Below are 13228 nucleotides of genomic sequence, written 5' to 3' on the forward strand. Positions count from 1 at the left end.
AATACAGTTCCCCTTCACAGACATACCATTCTCCCACTCCATCAGGCATAAGTCCAACCAAAAAAACTAAGTCTGGTAACATTTTAATTACAGATATACATGCCTGGACATCACTATTCCCCAGATATCCTAGCCATCACTGAAACATGGCTTAAATCCAATATGAAAGATACAGAAATACCACCTCCAGGCTATAACATTATGAGGACTGAGAGACCCCACAAAAAAGAAGGCAGAGTCACCCTACTGTACCCAAACTCCTATAACCTCTACTCCTATTCCTATTTCATCCCCAAATTTCACTCAGCCAAAATACTCATAACACTTTTAAAGTTCAGCTCTAAAAAACACAGTGCACCATTGTGCTTTTCATCCCCCCTGGAAATAACATGTCAATGCCAGATCTTTTCTCCTGTGTATCCAGTACTATCATTACGAAAGAGTCATTCTGGGTGATGTCAATGCCGACTAGAAAAATGTAACCTCTGGCCAACATTCTTTTTTGATAGACCCACCCAATTGTTGTATTCTTAAACTTGGTGGCGTTTGAGTTGCCCGCCCCCACTATAAATCTGATTTTGGACACTCCTCCCAGTCCCATCTCATCAGCTGATTCTACTGAGTATGGCGAGATCAGTTGGGAAGGTCCACCCCATTTGGTTTCTTAACCTTAAATTATCTTTGGTTTCCTCGCATCTTGCTTAACTTAAAAAAATGCACTTAATTCAGCTGCATTTACTATATTTCTGTTTCTGCCTACTTTTTTACTTTATTTTTCTTTTATTGCTTGTTTTTAAAAGTGTTGTTACAGTTACTCTGCTGCATTTATTGCTGCTTGTTAGTAGCCTGATTAAATTGCAACTGCTATTCCAAACTCGTTTTGGTTTAAGCATTTGGGCTTCAGGCCAGGTATTTTACATTAAGGAGGTTTGTGGTTTACACTCTTGTGGGAGGAGAGGGTAGCCTCTGCCCTTCTGAGCTGGAAATTGCTTTACGAAGGCTTATTGTGGCTGCTGTTCCAAGTGTGTTTGTTCTGGTTTAAGCACTCTGGTTCCAAACTAGTTATTTTACATTAGGAAGATTTGTGGTCTAAACTCTTGTGGCAGGAGAATATAACCTATACTCTTCTAAGCTGGAACTTTCTGGTTGAAGGCGTACTGTGTCTGTTTTTCTGAAAGTGTCTTAGTTCTGGTTTAAGCATTTTGGCTCCAAATCAGTTATTTTACATTAGGAAGGTTTGTGGTCTAGACTGTTGTGGCAGTGCCCTATGTGGCTGCAGCTGCTTCAACTCGACAGGGAAATGTGCACTATCTTGTTTTAAGTCTAAAACAAAAAATCCAAAATCAAGGGAAAATACTGAAGGTAAACAAAGTAATAGTAGAGAGAAACTTCTAGAAATTCGATATTCAAGCTCGCAGTGCTACAGGTTTGATGAACTGTTGCCTGCAAGGCCTGTTAGGCCTACTACACTCCAGGAACTCTACAAACTCCAGGAACAAGGAATTATACTAAGTCATGGTCTAAAATGTCTTCCTCAAGCAAATCTGACTTCCAAAACTTCTGAAATGAGGAGTAGGAAAAGATGTGAAAGACTGAGGAAAAGAGGGACTAGAGCTGGAATACGCGCCATGCTAAAGGTCAACCTACACAGGCCTGCACTTCCATCTATGCTACTTGCCAATGTTCACCCCCTGGATAACAAAGATGGACTACATAAAGCTAGAACTACAAAAAGCAAGGTGAGAAACAGTTGTGTGATCGTGTTCACAGTGACATGGTTAAACTTAATAGCAGTGATAGTCAGCCCTTCCACATGTACTGCACTATTTAGAGCTGACAGGAATCAGACCTTCAGTGGTAAATCGAGGGGAGGAGGTTCTGTAACTACATAAATAACAGAAGGTGTTACCAGCTGTGAGGCAGTTAACACTCACTGCTCTGAAAACATTGAGTTCTTGTCGCCAAGATACAGACCCTTCTACTTGCCAAGGGAGTTTAATGGTGTGAGCGTCACAGCTGTATATATTCCTACCAGTGCCAACACCAATGAGGCAATGGCCACGCCTCACCAGTCAACCAGTGAGCTGCAGAGTCAAAATTCAGAGTTTGCCCACATAATAGCAGGTGACTTCAACCAAGCAAACCTAAAACTCAGTCCTACCTAACTATCATCAGCATGTGAACTTCGCTACGAGGGGAGGGAACACACTGGACAAAGTTTATACCAATGTCAAGTTGGCTTATAGGCAGTACCCCACCCACACCTGGGTAACTTGGATCATCTGGCCATCATGTTAATCCCTGCATACAGACCACTATTAAGAAATAAGCCAAAAAAGAAGCAAATAAGAGTACGGACAGATGGAGCAGTGTCAGCACTCCAGGACTGCGTTGAGAACACATACTGGAATACGTCAAAGGACACAACTATGGGGAACCAGTGCATCAATCTGGACAAGTACACGGAATCTGTGTTGGCATACATATCAAAGTGTGTGGATGATGTGATAAGTCAACAAGACCATCACCATAAGGGCCAATCAAAAACCCTGGATCACGAATGAAGTATATGAGCTATTAAGAGCACGCAATGCTGCCTTTAAGGCAGGAGACAAGAATGCCCTCAGAGAGACCAGAAAAAACCTAAATAGGGGAATAAAGAAGGCAACACATGCCTACAGGCAGAAAATCCAGAGTCACTTCTCAGACCTAAGAGACTCCAGACGTCTGCGGCAGGGAGTACAATCCTTAGACTACAGACCTGTGTCTTCAAAGTGTGATGACAACACTGAATTTCTAAATGAGTTCAACACCTACTTCAGCAGGTTTGACGAAGGGAATAGCACAAAAGCCACAAAATTCAACACCAAGCAAAACAAAGTAGTACTCTGCCTCAACTCAGCTGACGTTCAGAGAACTCTAAGTTCGGTGAACTCAAGAAAAGCAGCTGGACAAGACAACATTCTGGAGCGTGTGCTAAGAGACTGTGTTGTTCAACTGACAGCGGTTCTTAATGACATATTTAAACACATCTCCACATCAGGCCATAGTACCCAAGTGCTTCAAGAACACAACAATCACACCACTACCCAAAAAGTCTCAAATCAACAAGTCTTAACGTCTATCGCCCAGTAGCTCTCACCTCTACCATAATCAAGTGCTTTGAAAGACTGGTCAAAGACTATTTAACAACAAATCTCCCTGCAGAACTGGATCCACTCCAATTTGCTTATCAGTCAAACTTCTCCCCTGCAGATGCCATCCCACTGGCACTGCACACATCCATGGCTCACCTGGAAAACAAGAACGGTTATGTCTGATTATTATTCACCGATTTCAGCTATGCCTTTAACACAGCAGTATCCCAACATGTGATAGAAATATGTCAGTACTCCCATGTATAACTGGATTTTAGACTTACTCACTGACAGACCACAAACAGTAAGTATTGGCAATATCACCTCAGAGAGCAGTACATTGAGCACGGGAGTCCCTCAAGGATGTGTTCTCAGTCCTCTGCTATTCACTAAACTGACCCACGACTGTGCAGATAGGAACAGCTCAAATTACATCAAATTCACGGATGACACTACAGTAGTAGACTTGATCAGCAATGGTGATAAAACAGCATACACGAAGGAGGTGAAGTATCTGATTGACTCGTGCAACAACAATCTGGCTCTGAATGTAAACAAAACCAAAGAGATAATAGTGGAATTCAGGAAAAAACACAAGGCACATCCCCCTTTTACAAACAAGGGAGAAACAGTAGAAAGGGTGAAGAGCACCAAATTCCTGGGGATGCACATCACAGGAGACTTGAAATGGTCCACTAACACAAATCACATTGTCAAGAAGGCACAATAAAGGCTCCACTTCCTACGCAGGTCGAAGACAGCAAACCTTTCATCTTCGGTCCTCACAACCTTCTACAGAGACACCATTGAAAGCATCTTAACAAGTAATATCACAGTGTAGTAAGGGAACTGCAAGGCTACAAATCGTAAGGCACTCCAAAGGGTGGTGAAGGTGGCAGAGAGGATCTAAAGGTCCACGCTTTCATCTATACAGGATATGCACTCTGCATGCTGTCTCAATAGACCTACAAAGATTGCCAGAGACCAAACCCACCCAGCTCAAGGACTGTTCCGCTTGAATTTGGGCAAGCGCTACAGAAGTATATGTTGCAAAATGACTAGATTCCGAAATAGTTTCTTTCCTCAGGCTATCAGACTACTAAACTTGAGTAGCAATGTAAGCTAACACATCACCTTGTCAGATGCCACACAGTCTGATGGGACTCATTCCTCAGCAAGAAGCTGAGATCCCTCTTAAAATTGCCACTGATTCCAAAGAGAGCCACAAAGCATTATACAGCTATGTCAAAAATCTCAATGGCAACACTCAGATCTGCTCCGAGCTACAGCACAGTGGCACTAAATATACAGAACCAACCGATATTGCCAACATCCTGGCAGATAGGTGCAGTGCTAACTTTGCCTCCCACTCACCCTCCAAAGGGCCCATCTTAATACCGGAAGAATGCAAAGTCCCTGTAATCACGGATGAACAAGTAAAGACCGCATTCTCCAAAGCCAAGCACACAGCATCCATGGGACCAGACAATATCCCAGGCTGCATACTGCATGAACTACAGAACGAACTGGCACCACACCTAAGTCCCATGTTCAGTCATAGCCTCACCCCAGGCTATGTGCCTACTGAAATGCGCACATCGACAGTTATCCCACTCCAAAAAGGGAGTGCCACCATGCACCCCAAAAACTACCACCCCATTAGCCTCATGAGCCTGGTCTGCAAGGCCATGGAACATATCATCTTGGAGCTTACAAACAAAGACATGGGTAACCTTCAAACCCTGGACCCCACTCAGTTTGGGTTTGTAAAAGGTAGAGCACGTCTACTAAACCTGACTGACTTCTTTGAAGCAGTCACTAGAGCTGTAGATGAGGACAAGGTGGTGCACACAGCCTATCTTGATCTTGCCAAGGCTTTCGATACCATCTCCCACTCTGGAATTATAGATAAACTCAGTAAACTGGGCATAAATCCCTATGTCACAAGATGGGTGGCCAAATGGTTCACTGACAGAACCCACACAGTAAAAGTCGCCAACTCCAAGTCTGACTTCAGACCAGTGACGAGTGAAGTACCACAGAGTTCGGTCCTGGGTCCTCTCCTGTTTGGCATCTACTTCTCTGAAGTGCAGGCCAACACAGAAGGTCTTTGGCTAACAAAGTTCACAAATGACTGCAAACTGGGAGCTATAATAGAATCATCTAATGATGTAGACATTCTACAAAAGGGCATCACAGAGACAGATACTTGGTGTCAAAGTCATGGCCTCAAGCTCAATGCTAAGAAGTCCACTGTCATCCCTGTACCCATGAACTACCACATAGACGGTAGCTCACTAAACACTGAAAGTGTGATATGAGACCTCGGGACACAGGTGGGCAGTAGTCTCTCCTTTGATAACCACATCGCCACAGTAGTCAGGAAATCCTTCTACATGGCACACCTCATCACAAAAGGGTTCTCCTCCAGAAAAAAAGGAGGTCATTGTTCCACTCTACTCATCCCTCATCAGACCCATTATAGAGTACAATGCCCTGTTTGGGATGTATCTCACAAGACACCTATAACAATTGGAAAGGCCACAGAAATACCTCACTAAGAGGATTACCGGCCTCAAACAGATGCCATATGCAGACTGTCTCAAAAAATTCCAGCTCTACTCCATTGCATACCGCCTACTCAGAGGCGATCTCTGCCTAACATACAAAGTTATGTCAAACCCAGAGCTGTTGGGACATGCTACACTTAAAAGAAATCCCAATCTCTCCAAACCACAGGCTCCAGGGACATAAACCTTGTCACCACAATAAACAGAACATGCTAGAGGGACATATTCCTGTCCCAGAGACTTCCCATACTCTGGAACAAACTACCCATTCATGTCAAGCAACGCTCCTCATTGGCCCTCTAAGAAAAATCTTGACGACTGGATGAGAAATAGAAAATTCACCCCGGGGATCACTTCTGCAGCACTGCTTGACAGGGGCACAGGAAAATAATTTTCTAGGGTGGCGAAAGCCAGGGAACCTTTTTGACTAGGCTTATATAGGCCCCAGGGCCGACAGCCTAGTACCTACCTATGAACATATGAACCTATTAACCTTAAAGTGCAATCAACCTACTGTTAGGTTCTTCTCAACTGTGCAATAGCTCACTGAAAGCGTCTTACTCTTTTGTACAATAACTCCAGAACAAGTTATGTTCCATACAATTGAAAGTGCTCTAGTTTCATAAGGCTCAAGTCTCAACTGTGCAATATACCTACCTGTGCAATTACTAAGTGCTACTAATAGACCGAGATACATAAATGTAAATTATGTCCTAATGTCATGTCAAGTAAAAAAAAAATAAGAGATGTATAAAAAAAAATTCTATCTGTTATTTATATGTATTGTCTGCACACAGAGCTCAAAGAAATGACATTTTGTTTAGCCTGCACTGAGGTGTAGGTCTAAATGGCAAATATTTATTTATTTATTTACATTTGTTAACAGGAGTCCAGCTGGGCAAGTAGCCCATTTTCAGTGGAGACCCGGGGAGATAAGCTCCATACCAACAGTACAAAAAGATTACAAAAATATTTAAAAGATTTACAAACAATATACAAAAAGTTTGACAGTTGCCAACAATCACAATTTACAAAAAGCGGAACGTAAAACAGAAAACATTACATTTTTTAACCCTTATTACAGAGAGTGATATGAAACTCAGATATACAACCAAAAACCATTGTGGTATTTTAATTTGGCAGAATTAAGACAAGATAGCTGAATAGAAAACATTTGATCAAAGGCATGAGAAACTAGCCAGGAGTATTACACGAGCATAGCCATTGTTGGGTAAGATATTCCTTTAGGAGGTTTTTGAAGCTATGATGATTCGTGCTTTTCAAGATATTCTGGGGTAATAGGTTCCACTGTTTGGCTACTTTGAAGGAGAAGAGAGAGTCACCAAAGTAATTATGGGAATTTGTAACCTTGAGTATAAGTTTATCGGATGAGCTAAAGATCCTGGGGTTGGTATTTAGTTGCACTAGGCTGGAGAGTGCAGGGCAGTTTTCAAATTTGTGGATGATGGAGTGGGCAGTGGTGAGCTGATTGAGTAATAACAGATTGGGAAATTCAAGCCAGTGTAATTTTTGAAGAGTAAAGCAATGGTGGGTCCTGTTGGGTATATTATCAGCAAATTTAGCTATTTTGTTATAGCAGGAATGAAGTAGATGTAAATCAGAAAAAAATCAAATACATTTAAAATCAATGTTTATTTTGATGAATGTATAGCCTACACCCTTCTAAGCTAGGAACTATTGGTGAAAGCTTTTTGTGCCTGTTATTCTAAGTTTCTTTGTTCAAAACCAGTTATTTTACATTAGAAATATTTGTAGTCTAAACTCTTGTGGCAGGAGAGAATAGCTTACGCCCTTCTAAGCTGGGAATTGCTGGTTGAAGTTTTATTGTGTCTGTTATTCCGAAAGTGTCTTGGTTCTGGATTAAGCACTTGGGTTCCAGACCAGTTATTTCACATTAGGAAAGTTTGTGGTCTACACTCTTGTGGGAGTATTCTACTGAATTGCTGCTTTAAACTGTTTTTTGCTGCTGTGACTGATTTTCTACACTTTGAATTTCTTGTACTTCTGCATTTTATAGCATAGGCTAGATTCAGGCTTGCTGAACCTCGACTGCTTGGTATCATCTGAGCACTAAAACTAGCCACCTTACATTAAGAAGCCCCCCCCCCCACTGCACCCTTGTGGCTGACGTGTGCAGCGATTGCTGGAAAAAGTCTCAGTCTTGGCCTTTCCCTTTAGTTAATTTAGAGGTTAGCCACAACTAATCGATCTCCTGTGTTATCTGAAGTATCCACTGCCTGCTACTGAAAAATAAGTATTACTTTTACTTGATCTGCACTTCTTGCATTGTATTTTACTGTGTGTGGTTACATTTGAACTGCACTTTACATTTTTGCCGTTTCCTGCACCTTTAGCCTAGAATAGACTTGGTTCAGATTTGCTGCTTTCCTCCACAAAAGAGGGCCTCCCCCTACATCCTGGTGATAGAGTATAGCTAAGGACCTATCCGAGTGATGACTGTTTGCCCAGGACCCAGTATGATTTGAAATCAGTTTAATTTTGTTGCGCTTGTTTCCTGTGTTAGCTTGAGTTTGCATGGTGCACACCACCCACATAACCATGCATTACCATGGAGTGGAGGATATCACTGGTGGTTATAGATGCAAACTCTTAGACAAGTAATTTTCCCTTAGTCAACTGCTTGTGAGGTTTCTCGCTGTTGTGCCTCACTGCTCAGTTAGATACTCAGCTGAGCCTCTGAGGTTTCTCCACAAGTTTTACCCATTAAGCCCCTCTCATCTTAGAACTTTTTCTTGTCCCTTAGCCATACATGGTCCTTCTAGTGACCTCCCTGTTACTGACTGCAGTACTTCACCTAGCATCATGAATGGACAAATTTCCACCATTTCTCCAGCCAAACTGATCAACGTGGGCATCTTGAGGCAATGTAGCAACTGCCTCATGTACACTGACAGCCTACTTCTCCTAATTCACAAAAATTCAATATGTGAGAGATGCAGCTATATTAAGAATCTAGACTCTCTCGCTCACAAACCAGTATATCAGATACTAAGCAGGTTGTCAGGTCACACACTTCACCTCCTGCACCATCCACCATCTATGCATACAACACCTAAACCTACATATGCAGAGGTTCTCAATAGAAGCCTACCTAAAACATCAGAGACCTCACAAACGCAAACACACTTCACTTAATAGATTCCCAGCAAATCACAGTACACATACAAATGCACACACCAGTGTCTCCCCAAACATGAACACAAAATCAAATGTTGTAGTCATATATGAATCCATTGTGAGACACACAGATGTCCCACTCACCAGGCTTGAAACGGAAAAGATCATGGACAGCTGTCTGTCAGGTGTAAGATCCACCACATTGCAGTCAAGCCCCTCAACAACAGGCACTGTCATGACTCTGTCAAAGTCCAAGTTGGTGTGAATGACTTGACACATACCTCACTAAACTATATGAAAGCAGACACGACTGAGCTCTCTGATTACGTACGTGTCCCAGGCGGGTATGTCCCTAGCCTTAAGCAGCATTCTGCCTTCACCTAAGATAATGCCTCAATACAGACAAAAAATAACTAACTGACTTCAACAACTAGCTTAGTTTCTGGGGTCATTCTAAGGGGATGCAGTACCTGTCAGCCTGAGATGATATGGTTGATTGACCATGATACTGTGCCAGAGATGGTCTCCACCTGTCACCTCTGGGCTTTTGGTTAGTGGCTAACACTCTTGCCTCCCCCATAGTGCCTTTTTAGTCAATATCACAAAAATAAAATTCCCATCATAAAAATAACCTCAAAAAAACTGCAATCACTGGAAAGCACTCCTCACCTTGGAAGATGTGGACATCTGTGGAGTCACAGAGACCTGGTTCAAGGCCACAGAGGGCACACTGGGCATACCTGGACATAATGCCTTCCACATGTTCAGACTACAAAATAACTTGTGAAAACTAATGCACAGCGAGGAGTATCAATATTCAAAGATAAATACATCTCCAGACTGGTTAAACAGAAGGATTCCCTAGAGTTATTCCATGTGCAAATAACTATAGGAAAGACCCTTTCCAAGTTATTGTCAGGTATAAATCCCCCCCATGAACCATGACATCCACACTACCTACTTGGATCCACATGTGTCACTCAAAATGCAATCAAAGACCCTGGTTATGGGTGACTAACTACCCATCCATAGACTGGGTAAATTATACGTGTACAAGCACACTCGCCCAAAAGTTCTTGGACTTTGTTAACTCAGATGCCTTGGAGCAGATAGTTGGCACCCCCACAAGGGGCCCAAACATTCTAGACTTGGTACTCACTAATACGGTAGAACAGTGCACTACCACATGTGTGCAGCCTTCCCTGGTGAAGTCTGACCATAAATCAGTCTCTTTTGAAGATCATCAGACCCCCCCAGGAGAAGTTAGGCTAAAAAACTTTGCCAAAGCCAATTATAGGCTCTTATGACAAAGCACTAATAGCTTCAAAGCTACTGTCCCCACTGATGGGAAGAACACCTATACTGGGATATACGCCAATGCATTGTAGAAACATCTATACAAGTGCATTGACTCAGCCATTCCTGATAGGACCAAAAGCAAGATCCTCAAGAAAAAAACAAGCCTGCCTGGTGGACATTTGCCATAAACAGGTTATACAGTAAGAGAAAGAAATTGCTATCTAAAAGTAAGAAGGAGCAATCTGAGAATTGGAAGCACACCCTTCTCAGACTAAACAAGCAAATAACACATCTTGTAAAGTCCTCTATAGCTGACTAAGAATCTAGATTAGTATCCCTAGCTAAGGATAACCATATGGCATTCTTTAGCTACATCCAAAACTTTAAAGGAAAAGCCCAGACTTGCACTGAACTGGTAGTGAATGATACCACATATACTGAATCAGAGGAAATAGCCAACCCACTAGCAGACAGGTTCAGTGAAAACGTCTCACCCCTGTCCCCACCACAAATACCCCAAAACATTGCTACCACCTATTCTCCACCTAGGACCACTGAAGAGCAGGTCTTAACTGCTCTCTGCAAGGCCAAAAGCACAGCGTCTATGAGACCCGATAACATCCCAGGTTGCATTCTCAATGGTTTAAAACAGGAGTTAGCAACACCACTGGGTACTCTTCTCAACCATAGTCTAAGCACTTGTTTTGTCCTTGCTGAATGGAAAACAGTTACTGTCATTCCCTTGCACAAGGGGGAGGGGGGGGTGCATCCACCAACTCGGGTAACTATAGAACCATTAGCCTAACCAGCCTTCTCTGCAAGGTCATGGAGAGAATCATGATAGACCTTTTCAATAAGGGTATAGGAGACCTTCAAAACACTTGACCCGGCCTAGTCTGGTTTTGTTAAAGGGAGATTCTGCCTGTTGAACCTGGTGGATTTCCAACACTGTCACCAAAGCCCTGGACGAAGACAAATCTGTGCATACAACCTAACTGGAATTGGACAAGGCCTTTGACACAATCCCCCCACTTAGGCATCAATGAAAAACTCACCCAGCTGGGGGTCAACCCATATAATGTCAGGTGGGTTGCAAACCGGCTGACGAACAGAACACGTACAGTCAAAATAATGGACTCTACCAGCAGACCAGTTACCAGTGGTGTTCCACGGGGATAGGTGCTGGGGTCCCTATTGTTTGGGATCTACTTCTCAGAAGTACAGGCAAAAACAAAAGGTCTGTGGCTGACAGTTTACTAATGACTGCAAACTGGAAGCAGTCATTGGGTTCCCAAATGATGTCAACATTATACAAGAAGGACTTGCGGAAACCAATGAATAGGTGCCAAAGTCATTGTCTTAACCAAAAAAATGCATTATCATCCCCTCTGATAAAGGCAATGTTCCTGAAGATTACCATATTAATAACACCCTAAGCTCAAAATCACTGCTGACATACTTGGGCACACAGGTTGACAGCAGCCTTACTTTTGATCACAATGTCTCCACAGTGATAAGGAATGCCTTCTACGTTGCTCATCTTCTAAGCAAGGGCATAGCTTCCTGAACAAAAGAGGCTGTAACCCCCTGTACTCTTACCTCAGCAGGCCAATAGAGTACAATGCTCCACCTAAACAGGCACCTCCAGCAAATGGAGAGACCTCAAAGATTCCTCACAAAAAAAATTCAGGGTCTTCAGCACATGTCTTACATGAACTGACTGAAATCACTGTCACTATACTCTGTGTCGTATAGACTACTCAGAGGCAACCTGTGCCTTACATACAAAGCAACCTCTGATCCTGCTTTATTGGAAATGCTGCACATTCATAAGTCAAATGTTACAGGATTCACTCACTCTAAGGACCTTAACCTAGGATGTGACATCAACGGGACTTGCTGTAGAGACAGATACATATCCCAGAAGTTGCCTGTCCTCTGGAATAAACTTCCAATAAAAGTTAAACAGAACCCCTCATTAATCCTATTTAAGTTTAACTTGAACGACTGGATGGGAAACTGCAAATTCACCCCAGGGGTTTCACCTGTGTCTCTCTCTTGGACAGGGGCAGTCTGTGCCGATTTAGATCTGCTTAGAATAGACCATATCCCTAGACCCTTAACGGAACAAGGGTTGAACTTGGATAGGCTTACAAGGGCCCTAGGGCCATTGGCCTAGTAACCTCCTATGAACCTATAAGAAAAGGAACTCTGTCAAATTTCTCTCTTCCATATTTCAGGAGATGTCCAAAGCCTTTAATAATATTTCACACCATAAACTCCAACAACCACTCAATCTTGGCCTATCCCCTCCCTCACTTCAGTGGTTTAACAGCTACTTATCTGATCGACAGCAAACCTAGATGGCAACATACTTTCTTTCCTTACCTCCCTGTTACCACTGTTGTTTCCCAAACCTAAATTCTTGTTCCATTTCTCTTTTAACATTTTCAGTAATGGCCTCTGTACCTCGCCTAGACAAGCATCACTCACACAGTATGCTGAAGATTTGGCAATAATATGCTAATCTGACACACTGTTGCATCTTCAAACCACACAAGAAGCCTTCACCTGTGCTGAAAACTGGGTTCACAATGCTTAATTATTACTCAACCCCAAAAAACAAAACTACTCATATTCTTCCCAAAAGCACACCTGAAGGGCAAAATCCAGCTTCAAAATCTTGTTACTTAATACAGAGTCAGAAACTGTATCCCATACAAAACTGTTTGGTGTAACAATTGATGTCAACCTAAGATTTGAAATCCACATTCAAAATACAAGAAACACACCAGAAACCAGGCATGCTTTGCAGACAAAAACGTTCTTACTAACTCTGCAAGTAACCACATACTTCCTTCCTTCACTCTTATATGTGCCCCTACCCTTACCAACTTGCTGGTATCTGTTAAAACTAAACTTAAAATATGCTACAACACAGTTGCTAAATTTGCTGTCAACAAACAATATATACATTGCTGAAAGGCCCTTAAAAGTCTGAAGTAGCTTGAACTACTGCACTACATAGACTTCATACAACTAGCTACTACCCACATCATTTAG

The 13228-nt window shown here is 42.4% G+C and overlaps 1 protein-coding gene across 1 annotated transcript in view; it reads right to left on the reverse strand.

Moving 5' to 3' along the window:
* The window catches only part of ATP1B1 (ATPase Na+/K+ transporting subunit beta 1), a 367918-nt gene that overhangs the window by 277623 nt on the left and 77067 nt on the right, over window positions 1-13228 (reverse strand). The window lies entirely within an intron of this gene.

This window comes from Protopterus annectens, chromosome 5.part0 (genome assembly GCF_019279795.1).
Source record: "Protopterus annectens isolate FY-2018-M chromosome 5.part0, PAN1.0, whole genome shotgun sequence".
In the NCBI taxonomy this organism is placed as follows: Eukaryota; Metazoa; Chordata; order Ceratodontiformes; family Protopteridae; genus Protopterus; species Protopterus annectens.